Below are 10,974 nucleotides of genomic sequence, written 5' to 3' on the forward strand. Positions count from 1 at the left end.
TTTTTGGCTCCAAATTTCAGGTTCCGGACCTTAGTTCTGAGCTCAATGTGGTAAAACCCGTTACTGAGGTTTTAGCCCTCAGACTTGATTCAGGATGCATTTTTCTCACCTGGGATGGCATGGGCTTCTTCGGGGGACACACATTTCATGTAATTTCAGCCAAACTGAAAATTTGATTTCTGGCTCCAAATTTCAGGTCCCGACCTTACGTTCTGAGCTCAATGTGGTAAAACCCGTTATAGAGGTTTTAGCTCTCAGACTTGATTCAGGATGCATTTTTCTCACCTGGGATGGCTTGGGCTTCTTCGGGGGACACACATTTCATGTAATTTCAGCCAAACTGAAAATTTGATTTTTGGCTCCAAATTTCAGGTCCCGACCTTACGTTCTGAGCTCAATGTGGTAAAACCCGTTATAGAGGTTTTAGCTCTCAGACTTGATTCAGGATGCATTTTTCTCACCTGGGATGGCTTGGGCTTCTTCGGGGGACACACATTTCATGTAATTTCAGCCAAACTGAAAATTTGATTTTTGGCTCCAAATTTCAGGTCCGGACCTTACGTTCTGAGCTCAATGTGGTAAAACCCGAAAACAGAGGTTTTAGCCCTCAGACTTGATTCAGGATGCATTTTTCTCACCTGGGATGGCATGGGCTTCTTCAGGGGACACATATTTCATGTAATTTCAGCCAAACTGAAAATTTGATTTTTGGCTCCAAATTTCAGGTCCCGACCTTACGTTCTGAGCTCAATGTGGTAAAACCCGAAAACAGAGGTTTTAGCCCTCAGACTTGATTCTGGATGCATTTTTCTCACCTGGGATGGCATGGGCTTCTTCGGGGGACACATATTTCATGTAATTTCAGCCAATGTGAAAATTTGATTTCTGGCTTCAAATTTCAGGTCCCGACCTTACGTTCTGAGCTCAATGTGGTAAAACCCGTTACAGAGGTTTTAGCCCTCAGACTTGATTCAGGATGCATTTTTCTCACCTGGGATGGCACGGGCTTCCACAGGGGACACACATTTCATGTAATTTCAGCCAAACTGAAAATTTGATTTTTGGCTCCAAATTTCAGGTCCGGACCTTACGTTCTGAGCTCAATGTTGTAAAACCTGTTACAGAGGCTATAGCCCTCAGACCTGATTCAGGATGCATTTTTCTCACCTGGGATGGCATGGGCTTCTTCGGGACACACACATTTCAAGTAATTTCAGCCAAACTGAAAATTTGATTTTTGGCTCCAAATTTCAGGTCCCTACCTTACGTTCTGAGCTCAATGTGGTAAAACCCAAAAACAGAGGTTTTAGCCCTCAGACTTGATTCAGGATGCATTTTTCTCACCTGGGATGGCATGGGCTTCCACAGGGGACACACATTTCATGTAATTTCAGCCAAACTGAAAATTTGATTTTTGGCTCCGAATTTCAGGTCCGGACCTTACGTTCTGAGCTCAATGTGGTAAAACCCGTTACAGAGGTTTTAGCCCTCAGACTTGATTCAGGATGCAATTTTCTCACCTGGGATGGCATGGGCTTCTTCAGGGGACACATATTTCATGTAATTTCAGCCAAACTGAAAATTTGACTTTTGGCTCCAAATTTCAGGTCCCGACCTTACGTTCTGAGCTCAATGTGGTAAAACCCGTTACTGAGGTTTTAGCCCTCAGACTTGATTCAGGATGCATTTTTCTCACCTGGGATGGCATGGGCTTCTTCGGGGGACACATATTTCATGTAATTTCAGCCAAACTGAAAATTTGATTTTTGGCTCCAAATTTCAGGTCCCGACCTTACGTTCTGAGCTCAATGTGGTAAAACCCGTTACAGAGGTTTTAGCCCTCAGACTTGATTCAGGATGCATTTTTCTCACCTGGGATGGCATGGGCTTCTTCGGGGGACACATATTTCATGTAATTTCAGCCAAACTGAAAATTTGATTTTTGGCTCCAAATTTCAGGTCCGGACCTTAGTTCTGAGCTCAATGTGGTAAAACCCGTTACTGAGGTTTTAGCCCTCAGACTTGATTCAGGATGCATTTTTCTCACCTGGGATGGCATGGGCTTCTTCGGGGGACACACATTTCATGTAATTTCAGCCAAACTGAAAATTTGATTTCTGGCTCCAAATTTCAGGTCCGGACCTTACGTTCTGAGCTCAATGTGGTAAAACCCGTTATAGAGGTTTTAGCTCTCAGACTTGATTCAGGATGCATTTTTCTCACCTGGGATGGCATGGGCTTCTTCGGGGGACACACATTTCATGTAATTTCAGCCAAACTGAAAATTTGATTTCTGGCTTCAAATTTCAGGTCCCGACCTTACGTTCTGAGCTCAATGTGGTAAAGCCTGAAAACAGAGGTTTTTGCCCTCAGACTTGATTCAGGATGCATTTTTCTCACCTGGGATGGCATGGGCTTCTTCAGGGGACACATATTTCATGTAATTTCAGCCAAACTGAAAATTTGATTTTTGGCTCCAAATTTCAGGTCCGGACCTTACGTTCTGAGCTCAATGTGGTAAAACCCAAAAACAGAGGTTTTAGCCCTCAGACTTGATTCTGGATGCATTTTTCTCACCTGGGATGGCATGGGCTTCTTCGGGGGACACATATTTCATGTAATTTCAGCCAATGTGAAAATTTGATTTCTGGCTTCAAATTTCAGGTCCTGACCTTACGTTCTGAGCTCAATGTGGTAAAACCCGTTACAGAGGTTTTAGCCCTCAGACTTGATTCAGGATGCAATTTTCTAACCTGGGATGGCATGGGCTTCTTCAGGGGACACATATTTCATGTAATTTCAGCCAAACTGAAAATTTGACTTTTGGCTCCAAATTTCAGGTCCCGACCTTACGTTCTGAGCTCAATGTGGTAAAACCCGTTACTGAGGTTTTAGCCCTCAGACTTGATTCAGGATTCATTTTTCTCACCTGGGATGGCTTGGGCTTCTTCGGGGGACACATATTTCATGTAATTTCAGCCAAACTGAAAATTTGATTATTGTCTCCAAATTTCAGGTCCCGACCTTGCGTTCTGAGCTCAATGTGGTAAAACCCATTATAGAGGTTTTAGCTCTCAGACTTGATTCAGGATGCATTTTTCTCACCTGGGATGGCATGGGCTTCTTTGGGGGACACATATTTCACGTAATTTCAGCCAAACTGAAAATTTGATTTCTGGCTCCAAATTTCAGGTCCCGACCTTACGTTCTGAGCTCAATGTGGTAAAACCCGAAAAAGGAGGTTTTAGCCCTCAGACTTGATTCAGGATGCATTTTTCTCACCTGGGATGGCATGGGCTTCTTCAGGGGACACATATTTCATGTAATTTCAGCCAAACTGAAAATTTGATTTTTGGCTCCAAATTTCAGGTCCCGACCTTACGTTCTGAGCTCAATGTGGTAAAACCCAAAAACAGAGGTTTTAGCCCTCAGACTTGATTCTGGATGCATTTTTCTCACCTGGGATGGCATGGGCTTCTTCGGGGGACACATATTTCATGTAATTTCAGCCAATGTGAAAATTTGATTTCTGGCTTCAAATTTCAGGTCCCGACCTTACGTTCTGAGCTCAATGTGGTAAAACCCGTTACAGAGGTTTTAGCCCTCAGACTTGATTCAGGATGCATTTTTCTCACCTGGGATGGCTTGGGCTTCTTCGGGGGACATATATTTCACGTAATTTCAGCCAAACTGAAAATTTGATTTTTGGCTCCAAATTTCAGGTCCGGACCTTACGTTCTGAGCTCAATGTGGTAAAACCCAAAAACAGAGGTTTTAGCCCTCAGACTTGATTCAGGATGCATTTTTCTCACCTGGGATGGCATGGGCTTCTTCGGGGGACACATATTTCATGTAATTTCAGCCAAACTGAAAATTTGATTTTTGGCTCCAAATTTCAGGTCCGGACCTTAGTTCTGAGCTCAATGTGGTAAAACCCGTTACTGAGGTTTTAGCCCTCAGACTTGATTCAGGATGCATTTTTCTCACCTGGGATGGCATGGGCTTCTTCGGGGGACACACATTTCATGTAATTTCAGCCAAACTGAAAATTTGATTTCTGGCTCCAAATTTCAGGTCCCGACCTTACGTTCTGAGCTCAATGTGGTAAAACCTGTTATAGAGGTTTTAGCTCTCAGACTTGATTCAGGATGCATTTTTCTCACCTGGGATGGCTTGGGCTTCTTCGGGGGACACATATTTCACATAATTTCAGCCAAACTGAAAATTTGATTTTTGGCTCCAAATTTCAGGTCCGGACCTTACGTTCTGAGCTCAATGTGGTAAAGCCCGAAAACAGAGGTTTTTGCCCTCAGACTTGATTCAGGATGCATTTTTCTCACCTGGGATGGCATGGGCTTCTTTGGGGAACACACAATTCATGTAATTTCAGCCAAACTGAAAATTTGATTTTTGGCTCCAAATTTCAGGTCCCGACCTTACGTTCTGAGCTCAATGTGGTAAAACCCAAAAACAGAGGTTTTAGCCCTCAGACTTGATTCAGGATGCATTTTTCTCAACTGGGATGGCATGGGCTTCCACAGGGGACACACATTTCATGTAATTTCAGCCAAACTGAAAATTTGATTTTTGGCTCCGAATTTCAGGTCCGGACCTTACGTTCTGAGCTCAATGTGGTACAACCCGTTACAGAGGTTTTAGCCCTCAGACTTGATTCAGGATGCAATTTTCTCACCTGGGATGGCATGGGCTTCTTCAGGGGACACATATTTCATGTAATTTCAGCCAAACTGAAAATTTGATTTTTGTCTCCAAATTTCAGGTCCCAACCTTGCGTTCTGAGCTCAATGTGGTAAAACCCATTATAGAGGTTTTAGCTCTCAGAGTTGATTCAGGATGCATTTTTCTCACCTGGGATGGCATGGGCTTCTTCGGGGGACACATATTTCACGTAATTTCAGCCAAACTGAAAATTTGATTTTTGGCTCCAAATTTCAGGTCCGGACCTTAGTTCTGAGCTCAATGTGGTAAAACCCGTTACTGAGGTTTTAGCCCTCAGACTTGATTCAGGATGCATTTTTCTCACCTGGGATGGCATGGGCTTCTTCAGGGGACACATATTTCATGTAATTTCAGCCAAACTGAAAATTTGACTTTTGGCTCCAAATTTCAGGTCCCGACCTTACGTTCTGAGCTCAATGTGGTAAAACCCGAAAACAGAGGTTTTAGCCCTCAGACTTGATTCAGGATGCATTTTTCTCACTTGGCATGGCATGGGCTTCTTCGGGGGAAATATATTCCTTGCAATTTCAGCCAAACTGAAAATTTGATGTTTGGCTCCAAATTTCAGGTCCCGACCTTACGTTCTGAGCTCAATGTGGTAAAACCTGTTACTGAGGCTATAGCCCTCAGACCTGATTCAGGATGCATTTTTCTCACCTGGGATGGCATGGGCTTCTTCGGGGGACACATATTTCACGTAATTTCAGCCAAACTGAAAATTTGATTTTTGGCTCCAAATTTCAGGTCCCGACCTTACGTTCTGAGCTCAATGTGGTAAAACCCGTTATAGAGGTTTTAGCTCTCAGACTTGATTCAGGATGCATTTTTCTAACCTGGGATGGCATGGGCTTCTTCGGGGGACACACATTTCATGTAATCTCAGCCAAACTGAAAATTTGATTTTTGGCTCCAAATTTCAGGTCCCGACCTTACGTTCTGAGCTCAATGTGGTAAAACCCAAAAACAGAGGTTTTAGCCCTCAGACTTGATTCAGGATGCATTTTTCTCACCTGGGATGGCATGGGCTTCTTCGGGGGACACATATTTCATGTAATTTCAGCCAATGTGAAAATTTGATTTCTGGCTTCAAATTTCAGGTCCCGACCTTACGTTCTGAGCTCAATGTGGTAAAACCCGAAAACAGAGGTTTTAGCCCTCAGACTTGATTCAGGATGCAATTTTCTCACCTGGGATGGCATGGGCTTCCACAGGGGACACACATTTCATGTAATTTCAGCCAAACTGAAATTTTGATTTTTTGCTCCGAATTTCAGGTCCGGACCTTACGTTCTGAGCTCAATGTGGTAAAGCCCGAAAACAGAGGTTTTAGCCCTCAGACTTGATTCAGGATGCAATTTTCTCACCTGGGATGGCATGGGCTTCTTCAGGGGACACATATTTCATGTAATTTCAGCCAAACTGAAAATTTGACTTTTGGCTCCAAATTTCAGGTCCCGACCTTACGTTCTGAGCTCAATGTGGTAAAACCCGTTACTGAGGTTTTAGCCCTCAGACTTGATTCAGGATTCATTTTTCTCACCTGGGATGGCATGGGCTTCTTCGGGGGACACATATTTCATGTAATTTCAGCCAAACTGAAAATTTGATTTTTGTCTCCAAATTTCAGGTCCCGACCTTGCGTTCTGAGCTCAATGTGGTAAAACCCATTATAGAGGTTTTAGCTCTCAGACTTGATTCAGGATGCATTTTTCTCACCTGGGATGGCATGGGCTTCTTCGGGGGACACATATTTCACGTAATTTCAGCCAAACTGAAAATTTGATTTTTGGCTCCAAATTTCAGGTCCCGACCTTACGTTCTGAGCTCAATGTGGTAAAACCCGTTATAGAGGTTTTAGCTCTCAGACTTGATTCAGGATGCATTTTTCTCACCTGGGATGGCTTGGGCTTCTTCGGGGGACACATATTTCACATAATTTCAGCCAAACTGAAAATTTGATTTTTGGCTCCAAATTTCAGGTCCGGACCTTACGTTCTGAGCTCAATGTGGTAAAGCCCGAAAACAGAGGTTTTTGCCCTCAGACTTGATTCAGGATGCATTTTTCTCACCTGGGATGGCTTGGGCTTCTTCGGGGGACACACAATTCATGTAATTTCAGCCAAACTGAAAATTTGATTTTTGGCTCCAAATTTCAGGTCCGGACCTTACGTTCTGAGCTCAATGTGGTAAAACCCGAAAACAGAGGTTTTAGCCCTCAGACTTGATTCAGGATGCATTTTTCTCACCTGGGATGGCATGGGCTTCTTCAGGGGACACACATTTCATGTAATTTCAGCCAAACTGAAATTTTGATTTTTTGCTCCGAATTTCAGGTCCGGACCTTACGTTCTGAGCTCAATGTGGTAAAGCCCGAAAACAGAGGTTTTAGCCCTCAGACTTGATTCAGGATGCAATTTTCTCACCTGGGATGGCATGGGCTTCTTCGGGGGACACATATTTCATGTAATTTCAGCCAATGTGAAAATTTGATTTCTGGCTTCAAATTTCAGGTCCCAACCTTACGTTCTGAGCTCAATGTGGTAAAACCCGTTACAGAGGTTTTAGCCCTCAGACTTGATTCAGGATGCATTTTTCTCACGTGGGATGGCATGGGCTTCCACAGGGGACACATATTTCATTTAATTTCAGCCAATGTGAAAATTTGATTTTTGGCTCCAAATTTCAGGTCCCGACCTTACGTTCTGAGCTCACTGTGGTAAAACCTGAAAACGGAGGTTTTAGCCCTCAGACTTGATTCAGGATGCATTTTTCTCACCTGGGATGGCATGGGCTTCTTCGGGGGACACATATTTCATGTAATTTCAGCCAAACTGAAAATTTGATTTTTGGCTCCAGATTTCAGGTCCGGGCCTTACGTTCTGAGCTCAATGTTGTAAAACCCGTTATAGAGGTTTTAGCCCTCAGACTTGATTCAGGATGCATTTTTCTCACCTGGGATGGCATGGGCTTCCACAGGGGACACACATTTCATGTAATTTCAGCCAAACTGAAAATTTGATTTTTGGCTCCGAATTTCAGGTCCGGACCTTACGTTCTGAGCTCAATGTTGTAAAACCTGTTACAGAGGTTTTAGCCCTCAGACTTGATTCAGGATGCAATTTTCTCATCTGGGATGGCATGGGCTTCTTCGGGGGACACATATTTCATGTAATTTCAGCCAAACTGAAAATTTGATTTCTGGCTTCAAATTTCAGGTCCCGACCTTACGTTCTGAGCTCAATGTGGTAAAACCCGAAAACAGAGGTTTTAGCCCTCAGACTTGATTCAGGATGCATTTTTCTCACCTGGGATGGCATGGGCTTCTTCGGGGGACACATATTTCATGTAATTTCAGCCAAACTGAAAATTTGATTTTTGGCTCCAAATTTCAGGTCCCGACCTTACGTTCTGAGCTCAATGTGGTAAAACCTGTTACTGAGGCTATAGCCCTCAGACCTGATTCAGGATGCATTTTTCTCACCTGGGATGGCATGGGCTTCTTCGGGAGACACACATTTCAAGTAATTTCAGCCAAACTGAAAATTTGATTTTTGGCTCCAAATTTCAGGTCCCGACCTTACGTTCTGAGCTCAATGTGGTAAAACCCGTTACTGAGGTTTTAGCCCTCAGACCTGATTCAGGATGCATTTTTCTAACCTGGGATGGCATGGGCTTCTTCGGGGGACACACATTTCATGTAATCTCAGCCAAACTGAAAATTTGATTTTTGGCTCCAAATTTCAGGTCCCGACCTTACGTTCTGAGCTCAATGTGGTAAAACCCAAAAACAGAGGTTTTAGCCCTCAGACTTGATTCAGGATGCATTTTTCTCACCTGGGATGGCATGGGCTTCTTTGGGGGACACATATTTCATGTAATTTCAGCCAATGTGAAAATTTGATTTCTGGCTTCAAATTTCAGGTCCCGACCTTACGTTCTGAGCTCAATGTGGTAAAACCCGAAAACAGAGGTTTTAGCCCTCAGACTTGATTCAGGATGCAATTTTCTCACCTGGGATGGCATGGGCTTCCACAGGGGACACACATTTCATGTAATTTCAGCCAAACTGAAATTTTGATTTTTTGCTCCGAATTTCAGGTCCGGACCTTACGTTCTGAGCTCAATGTGGTAAAGCCCGAAAACAGAGGTTTTAGCCCTCAGACTTGATTCAGGATGCAATTTTCTCACCTGGGATGGCATGGGCTTCTTCAGGGGACACATATTTCATGTAATTTCAGCCAAACTGAAAATTTGACTTTTGGCTCCAAATTTCAGGTCCCGACCTTACGTTCTGAGCTCAATGTGGTAAAACCCGTTACTGAGGTTTTAGCCCTCAGACTTGATTCAGGATTCATTTTTCTCACCTGGGATGGCATGGGCTTCTTCGGGGGACACATATTTCATGTAATTTCAGCCAAACTGAAAATTTGATTTTTGTCTCCAAATTTCAGGTCCCGACCTTGCGTTCTGAGCTCAATGTGGTAAAACCCATTATAGAGGTTTTAGCCCTCAGACTTGATTCAGGATGCATTTTTCTCACCTGGGATGGCATGGGCTTCTTCGGGGGACACATATTTCACGTAATTTCAGCCAAACTGAAAATTTGATTTTTGGCTCCAAATTTCAGGTCCCGACCTTACGTTCTGAGCTCAATGTGGTAAAACCCGTTATAGAGGTTTTAGCTCTCAGACTTGATTCAGGATGCATTTTTCTCACCTGGGATGGCTTGGGCTTCTTCGGGGGACACATATTTCACATAATTTCAGCCAAACTGAAAATTTGATTTTTGGCTCCAAATTTCAGGTCCGGACCTTACGTTCTGAGCTCAATGTGGTAAAGCCCGAAAACAGAGGTTTTTGCCCTCAGACTTGATTCAGGATGCATTTTTCTCACCTGGGATGGCATGGGCTTCTTTGGGGAACACACAATTCATGTAATTTCAGCCAAACTGAAAATTTGATTTTTGGCTCCAAATTTCAGGTCCGGACCTTACGTTCTGAGCTCAATGTGGTAAAACCCGAAAACAGAGGTTTTAGCCCTCAGACCTGATTCAGGATGCATTTTTCTCACCTGGGATGGCATGGGCTTCTTCCGGGGACACATATTTCACGTAATTTCAGCCAAACTGAAAATTTGATTTTTGGCTCCAAATTTCAGGTCCCGACCTTACGTTCTGAGCTCAATGTGGTAAAACCCGTTATAGAGGTTTTAGCCCTCAGACTTGATTCAGGATGCATTTTTCTAACCTGGGATGGCATGGGCTTCTTCGGGGGACACACATTTCATGTAATCTCAGCCAAACTGAAAATTTGATTTTTGGCTCCAAATTTCAGGTCCCGACCTTACGTTCTGAGCTCAATGTGGTAAAACCCAAAAACAGAGGTTTTAGCCCTCAGACTTGATTCAGGATGCATTTTTCTCACCTGGGATGGCATGGGCTTCTTCGGGGGACACATATTTCATGTAATTTCAGCCAATGTGAAAATTTGATTTCTGGCTTCAAATTTCAGGTCCCGACCTTACGTTCTGAGCTCAATGTGGTAAAACCCGAAAACAGAGGTTTTAGCCCTCAGACTTGATTCAGGATGCAATTTTCTCACCTGGGATGGCATGGGCTTCCACAGGGGACACACATTTCATGTAATTTCAGCCAAACTGAAATTTTGATTTTTTGCTCCGAATTTCAGGTCCGGACCTTACGTTCTGAGCTCAATGTGGTAAAGCCCGAAAACAGAGGTTTTAGCCCTCAGACTTGATTCAGGATGCAATTTTCTCACCTGGGATGGCATGGGCTTCTTCAGGGGACACATATTTCATGTAATTTCAGCCAAACTGAAAATTTGACTTTTGGCTCCAAATTTCAGGTCCCGACCTTACGTTCTGAGCTCAATGTGGTAAAACCCGTTACTGAGGTTTTAGCCCTCAGACTTGATTCAGGATTCATTTTTCTCACCTGGGATGGCATGGGCTTCTTCGGGGGACACATATTTCATGTAATTTCAGCCAAACTGAAAATTTGATTTTTGTCTCCAAATTTCAGGTCCCGACCTTGCGTTCTGAGCTCAATGTGGTAAAACCCATTATAGAGGTTTTAGCTCTCAGACTTGATTCAGGATGCATTTTTCTCACCTGGGATGGCATGGGCTTCTTCGGGGGACACATATTTCACGTAATTTCAGCCAAACTGAAAATTTGATTTTTGGCTCCAAATTTCAGGTCCCGACCTTACGTTCT

Source organism: Halichoeres trimaculatus, unplaced genomic scaffold (assembly GCF_033239565.1).
Source record: "Halichoeres trimaculatus isolate MK-OKI-2021-1 unplaced genomic scaffold, fHalTri1.1 fHalTri1_scaffold_1, whole genome shotgun sequence".
Lineage (NCBI taxonomy): Eukaryota > Metazoa > Chordata > Actinopteri > Labriformes > Labridae > Halichoeres > Halichoeres trimaculatus.